The sequence below is a fragment of the Cynocephalus volans genome, chromosome 3 (assembly GCF_027409185.1).
Source record: "Cynocephalus volans isolate mCynVol1 chromosome 3, mCynVol1.pri, whole genome shotgun sequence".
Taxonomy (NCBI): Eukaryota; Metazoa; Chordata; class Mammalia; order Dermoptera; family Cynocephalidae; genus Cynocephalus; species Cynocephalus volans.
In genome coordinates this window covers 7,942,657-7,951,507 of record NC_084462.1, presented here as the reverse complement: position 1 = coordinate 7,951,507, position 8,851 = coordinate 7,942,657, and the positions used below count along the sequence as shown (strand labels likewise).

General features: G+C 39.9%; 1 pseudogene; it reads right to left on the bottom strand.

Moving 5' to 3' along the window:
• Positions 1 to 7,380: 7,380 nt before the first annotated feature.
• Positions 7,381 to 8,412, bottom strand: LOC134372385 (vomeronasal type-1 receptor 1-like; annotated as a pseudogene).
• Positions 8,413 to 8,851: the final 439 nt, after the last annotated feature.

Genomic DNA, 8,851 nt, shown 5'->3' with positions numbered 1-8,851 from the left:
TCATTATTTTAAAGAAATTTCTTTATATCCTTCTTAATCTTTTGTAAAATCCATTGGTCATTCAAGAGCATGTTGTTTAATTTATTTGTATTTGTGTAGTTTTGTATGTTCCTCTTGTTAATTGATTTCCAGTTTTATTTCATTATGTTCATAAAAACACTTGATATGATTTTGAATTTTTGAATGTGTTGAGAATTATTATGTGGCTTAACATGTGTTCAATCCTAGAGAATTTTCTGTGTGCTGATGAAAAGAATGTGTACTCTGCAGATGTTGGATTCAAAGTTCTGGGGCTGGTGGGTTAACTCAGTTGGTTAGAGCACAGCCTCATAATACCAACATGAAAGGTTTGAATCCTCTTACTGTTCAACTGCCAAAAAAAAAAAAATATAGAATGCTCTGTATATATCTGTTAGATGCATCTGGTCTGTGGTGCCATCTGATCTACAGTGCCATTTACATTTGATGTTTCCTTATTGATTTTCTGTCTCAATGATCTGTTCAGTGCTGAAAGTGGATGTTAAAATCCCTAACTATTGGTGTGTTGGTGTCTGTATTAGTCCATTTTTGTTGCTTATAACAAAATACTTGAAACTAGGTGATTTATAAAGAAAAATAAATTTATTGCTTACAGTTTTGGAGGCTGGGAAGTCCAAAATCCATCTGGTAGTGGTGACAGTGACCCAGGGGTCTTACATTGCAAGATGGTGGAAGCAGAGAGAGAGAAAGACAGACTGTCCTCTTCTTTTAAAGCCCTCACAACCATGCGCTGACCACCATTTTTAATCCATTCACTACTGCACAGTCCTACAATCCAATCACCTCTTCAAGTCTCCACTTTTCAATCACTGTAATAAGATTTCCCACCCTCTTACCACTCAAGTGGGGGCCAAGTTTCTAATACATAAAACTTGGGAGACAATTCAAGCCTCAGTGAATTTTGGGGGAACATAGTTGATTCCACTATAGTGTCTATCTCTCCCCTTTGATCCAATAATATTTGTTTTATATATCTGCGTGCTCCAGTGTTGCAAGAACTATATATATATGTATATATATATATACACACACACATATACATACATACATACAAACAGTTATATATAATTATGTATATATAATTGTTATATCCTCTTGCTGTATTGATCCTTTTATCATGATATATATTGCCCTTCTTTGTTTCTTAGTACAGATTTTGACTTAAAGCCCATTTTATCTGGTATAATTATAGCTACTCCTGCTCACTTTTGTTTTCCATTTGCATGGAATATCTTTTTTCATCCCTTCACCTTCAGTCTATGTGTGTCTTTATAGGTAAGATGTGTTTCTTGTAGGAAGGATATAAATGGGTTTTCTTTTTTTTAAATCCAGTCAGCCAATCTGTGTCTTTTAATTGGGATATTTAATCTGTTCCCACTCAAGATTATTATTGTTATGTGAGGTCTTACTCCTGTCATTTTTTTGGTTATTTTCTGATTATTTTGTACATCCTTTGTTCCTTTCTTTCTCTCTTATTGTTTAATCTTGTGGTTTGGTGGTTTTCTGGATTGATAATACTTGATTCCTTTCTCCTTTTAATTTGTGTATATACTTTATTGGTAAGTTTTATGTTTTCAGGTATTTTCATGATGGTTTTTATCATTCCTTTTCTTCTTGATGTAGGTCTCCCCTAACCATTTCCTGCAAGGCTGGTCTGGTGGTGGTGAATTCTTTTAATTTTTGCTTGACCAAGAAAGACTATTTCTCCTTCATTGATGAAGGATAGCTTTGCTGGTTTTAATATTCTTGGCTGGCAGTTTTTTCCTTTCTGTACTTTGAATACATCATCCCACGTTCTACTGAGCTGTAGGGTTTCTGCTGAGAAGCCTCAGAAAGGGGAGTCCCTCGTAAATGACTTGACGATTTTCTGTTGCTGTTTTAAGAATTCTCTCTTTGAATTTAACTTTGGATATTTTGACTGCAGTGTATCTTGGAGATGACCTATTTGGGTTAAATCTATTTGGAGGCCTTCGAGCTTCTTGGGTTTGGGTGTTTGCATCTTTCCAAAGACTAGGAAAGTTTCCAGCTATTATTTAAATTGGTTTTCCATATCTGTTTTGTTTTCTTCTCCTTCTGGAGTGCCTGTAATTCAAATATTTGTTCACTTAATACTGATACTAATAGATAGATACTAATCCCATAGATCTTGTGAGCCTTGTTCATTCTTTTTTATTTTACTTTTTTATTTATTTCTCCTACTTTGTTATTTCAAAACTGCTATCTTCAAGATCAGAAATTCTTTCTTCTGCTTGATCTAGTTTGTTGTTGAGACTGTCAGGTGTATTTTTTATTTTGTTTAGTAAATCTTCAATTCCTAGATTTCTGTTTGATTTTTTAAAAGGTATTTATCTACTCTTTGTTGAATTTTTTCATTCCGATTGAGAATTATTTTTTCTGTGTTTGTTGAACTGTTTGTATTCTCTTGTATCTCAGCGAGCTTTCTTAGATAACAAATTTGAATCTTTTCTATCAAGTTAGAAATTTCCAATTCTTTGGATGTTACTGGAGCATTATTTTGTTTTTCTGGTAATTTCATGTTACATTGTTTTTCATGTTTCTTGTTTCCCTGTGTTGATATCTGTGCATCTGGTGGAAAAATAATCTCTGAATTTTGTGGAGTGGCTTGCATGGGGAAAGAATTTCACCTGCAAAGGTGTCCTAGGGTATCTATTTTGTAGAGTGCAATGGCTTCATTCAGGAAGGATGCAGCAATGTAGACTCTATTTAGTTTTGTTTAGCTATAATTCACTTTCTGAATTATATGTCTATGAGTGACTCAACAGCCAATTCTTGTGAGGTTTGTTGTGTCAGTGGCACAACTTTGCTGAGTGAAGGTTCTCTGGGTTAACTCACATGCTGGGGGTCACCTGCACCATTTGGTCAATCATCTCAGGAGCTGGATCACTGGGGATGTGGCTGCTGGATTGATTCTCAGATTGGGAGTGTGGGCATATGATGTATCATGGTCTCCAGGACTGGTTTGCCAGTGGCAGGCTTACGATACTGCTTTTATGACCAGGACATAGTCCACCAGGGGCACATCAGCCAAGCTGTTTCTCACTCAGATGCACATGCATGCACTGGCTTAAGGACTTGTGGACATGCTTTCCAGGGGCATGACAGCTGAGCTGTTTCTCTGAGCTAGGGTCATGGGTGTGCTTTGGCCTAGCTGGTTGAGCATGGGTCTGCCAGTGGCCCTTCCACTGTGCCTATTATGAGTCCCTGTTTTCCTTTGCAGTTTAGGAACTGTTATGCCAAGGGCAGCATGGCCAAGCCACCTCTCAGAGCTTGGGCAAGGCCACTAGGTATGGCTGCAGTCAGGGGGCCCATCTAGCCACTTCTTGGGTGGTGAGCAGGGCTGTTAGGCAGTCATACAGCAAGGGGGTCTGACCAGCTGCTCTTCAGTGGGTGAGGCCTCCAGGAAGCCTGCCGTGAGGGGGGATCAACCAGCAACTACTGGGACTATTGGCAAGGCTGCTAGACAGGTTAAGGACAAACCACCTGGCTGCTTCTCCAGGAGGGCAGGGATGCAATTTATTTCCACTGGGCTGAAGGTATATTTGTTAGGGTAGAAACATGTAAACTGTTTTTTTTGAGTTGGGGGCTCAGGCACACACAGATCAGCTGGGGGGCTGGAGGTTAGTGGTACGAATGGTTGATGGTCTGCCTGAGGAGGGTCTGACTGTCTGATCTCTGGCCAAGGAGATGGAGATGTGCTAGTTCAGCAGGACTAGGATTGGCTTCGAAGAGTGCAGAACTAGAACCACAGACACTGTTAGCCCATACTTCAATGTGAGGGAATTATAGCCTCTTGTGTGAGTGCACTGGTATGAGGGCAGAGCCTTAAGTCTGAGAAGCACCATGGCTACTGGCCCCAGTACAGGGTTCATTCAGGGACAGTGGCTCTGGTTTCAAAATGACACTGTCCTGTGTCAGCTTGGGTCACCAGGGTGGGGGTGCATAGTGCATAGTGATTGGTTCTGTTCAAGAGAAATGGAGTGTGTGTACTCTAGGCTGCTCCTCACACTTGCCTCAACACTTGTCTTGCCAGAAGAAATGCCAGCCTCTGTGGTGAGGATGGGAGTTGGTGTGGTTCCACTGCCTACCTTTTTGCTGCAAGGAAAAATTCCTCCTGCATTAGTCCCAGTGTCAGTGACATGCCTGCTGAGGATGTGTTCTCCTCTCTTCTCTCCATGCCATCATCCTGAGCATTCCTGCTCCATGGCTATCTCACCATTACCCTATCACACTCCTATACTCTCCCATCACTATTTAGGTATAATTATAATGCATACCCCAAGTGAATTTTTTTACTGTGTTAGATAAACTTATTATAAAATATATATGGAGCCTCCATAAAATATTAAAAATGAAGAGCAATGTAGAAAGAATGAGCTTCACCGTATGTATGTGCTGCTGGCTCAGGACAGAACGAATAGATGATGGTAACAAAATACAGAAGCCCTTCTAGGTACAACAGACATGGGTTATCCTTACGATGGAAAAAAACTTTAAACACCATTGCTTTTAAAATAATGTATGGAGGTGATGAAAATGTTTAGTACCTTGGTTGCTGTGATATCAGGAGAGTGTACACATATTCAAACTCATCAAAATGAATACATTAAATGTGTGCAGTTTTTATATATAAATTATACCTTCATAAAGATAAAAAAGTAATGCTATGGAGGATAACACTGAAAAGAAAGGTTTGCAGAGAGGTATAAAGATTCATATGGGTGCTAATTTTCACATGCAACAAAACTGGGAAGTTGTGGAGATAAAGAGTTAAAAAGAATGAAAGGATGAAATGTTCCCTTTTTATGTTATATACCTTGTATCCTTTAAGTTTGGGTTGACATGTGCATGTGCTATTTTTACAGCAACACTTAAAAAAGGAAGATAAGTTTTGCATGGTCAAGCATTTGGGGGAAATTTATGTTCAGACAATCACAATATAATAAGATAGGTGTTAAGACAGAAGTAGCACAGGTCACTCTAGTAGCTCCAGGTACAGGATTTGACCCAGCCAGGGAGTCAGGGAGTGTGTCCAGGAGGAGGCAGCCACTGAGCAGAGCTGTGAGGAATGAGCAGGAGCTCACTCAATGATTAAGCAGAGACGAGTGCTTGAGATACAAGGAAGAGCATGAGCTAAGACACAGGTGATTAAGAGAATGTTGGTTTATTCTGAAAGTACCAGATATTCAGCTTAGCTGCGGGGAAAGGGTCTTGTGGGGGTTTTGTCGCTGGAGATGAGTCTGAACAGAGAATCCATTATCAGGGGCTAGATAATGAAGGCTGTTGAATTTTCAGGCTGAGAAATGCAGTCTTTTCCCTGGGAACAGTGGGAAGCCATGGAAGGTTCTGTGCAGAGGAAGGTTAGAGCTAGGTGATAGATACGACAGCATAGTCCTCATGATCCAATCATCTCTTAAAAGTCCCATCTTTCAAAAGTGCCATGGTCTGCTTTCCCACCTTCTTAACACTGTTAAAATGGGGATCAAGCTTCGCTGGGTTTGTGGGGAAAATTCAATCCACAGCACCACACCTGTGACTGAAGGGTCAAGGGGAGGAGAGAGCTCTAGCGAAGGGATGGGAGGTGCCTAACTGGAACCGATGCCATGAGTATAGTAACACAGTCCCTGACAAACCACAGCCTGGAAGGACATACATAAGGGATTAAATTTCCTGGCCTGCTCTCCTCCCACATTCTGATCTGCTGACAGTGTCTCCTATGAAGTGAACTCAACCAGATACCAGAGACAAGATGTTGGTATTGCAATCCACAGAGTCCGCCTCCAGGGCACAGAGAAGGTGGAAATGGACAAAGAATAGATTGGAGTGGCTTGTGGAGAGCAGCCAATACAGTGGTCTCTCAGTCACAGGGAATTGGTTCCGGGACCCTGGCAAATACCAAAATTCCTGATGCCTAAGGTCCTTATATAAAATGTCATATTATTTGGTATAACCTATGTACATCCTTCCCTATGCTTTAAATCACTTCTAGATCACTTATAATTCTTAATACAATGTAAATGCTATGTAAATAGTTTTTATTCTGTACTTTTAATGTTCGTATTACTTTTTATTGTTGTAATGTTATTTTTTATTATTGTGTTTTTCCGAATATTTTTGATCCCTGATTGAGTCCAGGAATGCACAATCCGTGGATACAGAGAACCGACTCCACTATCAACGTGGAAGACAAAGTGTCTAAGCAGAAACTGCAGACTGATAATTTGAGCTAGGGAGGAGGATAGTGCAAATCATATGGCAAAGAGTGAAGCAACCAAGTTGAGGCAGGGTCCATGGAAATAGAGAGGAGGCAGCAAACGTGAACATTGCTAAGAAGGCAGAATGCATAGGAGAAGCTGATTTGTCTTGACTGGTGGGTGAGAGAGAAAAAGTGTGGATTTTTCTTAAGGCTCTGGCTTGGCTAACTTGGTGGATTTTCATGTATCCTTTGTCTCATCTTTTTAGTGTTTTCAGCACTATCTCTCTTTTTAGTTGTGATAAAAAACACACAACAAGGATTGGCTGGTTACCTCAGTTGGTTAGAAACTGGTGCTGTCAACAGCAAAGTCCAGGGTTCGGTCCCCATACTTGCCAGCCACCAAACACACACACACACACACACACACACACACACACACACACACCAACATAAAATTTACTATTTTATCCACTCTTAAGTATACAGGTTAGTAGTGGGAAGTACATTCATGTTGTTCCACAACCAACACCACCATCCGTCTCCAGAACGTTTTCATCTTCCCCAGCTAAACTCTCCACCACTAAATTCCAACTCCCCATTTCCCCTCAGCCCAGCCCCTGATATTCTCCTTTCTGTCTCTATGAGTCTGACTCGTCTAGGTACCTCATAGAAGTAGCGTCATACAATATTTGTCCTTTTGTGACTGGCATATTTTCCTTGGTATAGTGTCTTCAAGGTTCATCCACGTTTTTGTATGTGTCAGTCACAATTTTATTCCTTTTTAATACTGAGTAATATCCCATTGTAGGTCTCTACTACCTTTTGTGTATCCATTCATCCATCTGTGAACATTTGAGTGGTTTCTACTTCTTGGTTATTGTGAATGATGCTGCTATGAACATGGGTGTAAAGATATCTGTTTAAGTCCCTGCTTTGATTTCTCCTGAATATATACACAGAAAAGGTATTGCTAAATTATATGACAATTATATGTTTAAGTTTTTGAAGAACCACCATACATTTGGGTCATTATCTACACCATGTTTATTTTTTGACATTGCAATAAACAAATATGAGGCCATGTTACTATCATTTTTATTCAATACTACATCCCAAATCCTTGGACATTACATGGTATAATATATGAAACTACAAATATTGGGAGAAAATGTGATAAAATAAATGATAAAATGTTCTGCAGGAAACATTTGTCCCAGAACCATATTTGGAGCATTTGTCTTCCTTGTCTAGCAGGCATAGCAGAACTGTGAGACTCGGGTATCACTAAAAATGAACACAAAGGGGCTGAATGTTGGGAAGCCCAGAGACACCAGGGAAGAGATATTTATCAGCCAAGGGATTGGGTTTTGAATCTGGGTTATCCAAAATGATAAACTGCCAGATAGAGCATGAAAGGAGACAAACATGCTCACCAGGATCAAGATAATGCATGTGGCTCTAGTTTCATAATTAGCTCTGGGTGAGAGCCTGCTGCTGTGAATGTGTTGGACCCTCTGCTTGTGTCTGTACAGAAAAAGGACCATGAAGCTGCTAGTCCAGACCACGAGGCCCCAAAACATAACATCAGTGAACAAGTAAACTACTGCAGTTACTGAGAATACCAGTCTCCCTAAAATGGGTGAGGAACAATATCTGTACATTTTTTCCATGCTCATGTTTTTGTTATTTGTTGGGCCAGTTACATCCCTTACAATAGCAATATTTACCACAAAATGCAAGACCCAGCAGAGGAAACAGCAGAAAACAATGCTCTTTGGGGATATAAGTGGGAGTTTCTTCCACCCATAGGTCCTTAGGCAAAGTTTCGTGGCCTGAAAGCCACTGAGGAGGCAGGTGGTGCTGAGAGTCACCCCTCTGGCTACTCTGTGTAAATAGAAGATAACTTTACATCCAGCCTCTTCCAGGAAAGATTTCAATCCAAAAGCTGCCATTGTCTGAGGGATTCCTTTAGAGAGAATAACCAAGTTGTTAGCTAAGACCAGCTGGTTGAGAATCAGGTCTATGGGTCTCAAGTTCTGTGCAGTGAGAAAAATGAAATTCTAAAGGCAAAGGAGTAAAGAATTTCCAAGGATTCCAGCACCAGTCTGAATGAATAAGGTAATACCCCAATTTAAGTTAATATAAACCAATCCATCCATTTAGATGAGATGTCCGAGTTTGATTTTATTCCAATAAGAGATATATGAAGACTAGAAATGAAATATTGGACTAATTTTATTGCACCTAGAATTTTTCTTCACAACACTCATTATTCCAAGTGAACATAAACATTAAAAACAGATCTTTTGTAAGTACAAAGCTATTTCTTGCAGAATTATTATTTGTAACACCACAATGACTGGAGTACACCCAACCTCAGTCAAAGAGAGACTGAATAAATCCTGGTGCATCCCAATAGTGAAGCACCAGACAGTGGTGGTTGTGATGGGGAAGTTCTCTTGATGGCTGGTCTTTCAGTCCATGCAGTTATGTGTGAAGCAGGGAAAAGAGAAAAGAAAGACTCAGAACATCATGTTCAATTAGTTTTACTTTAGTAGAACCAGAGAGAAATGGTATATTGGTACACGCTGATGTGCA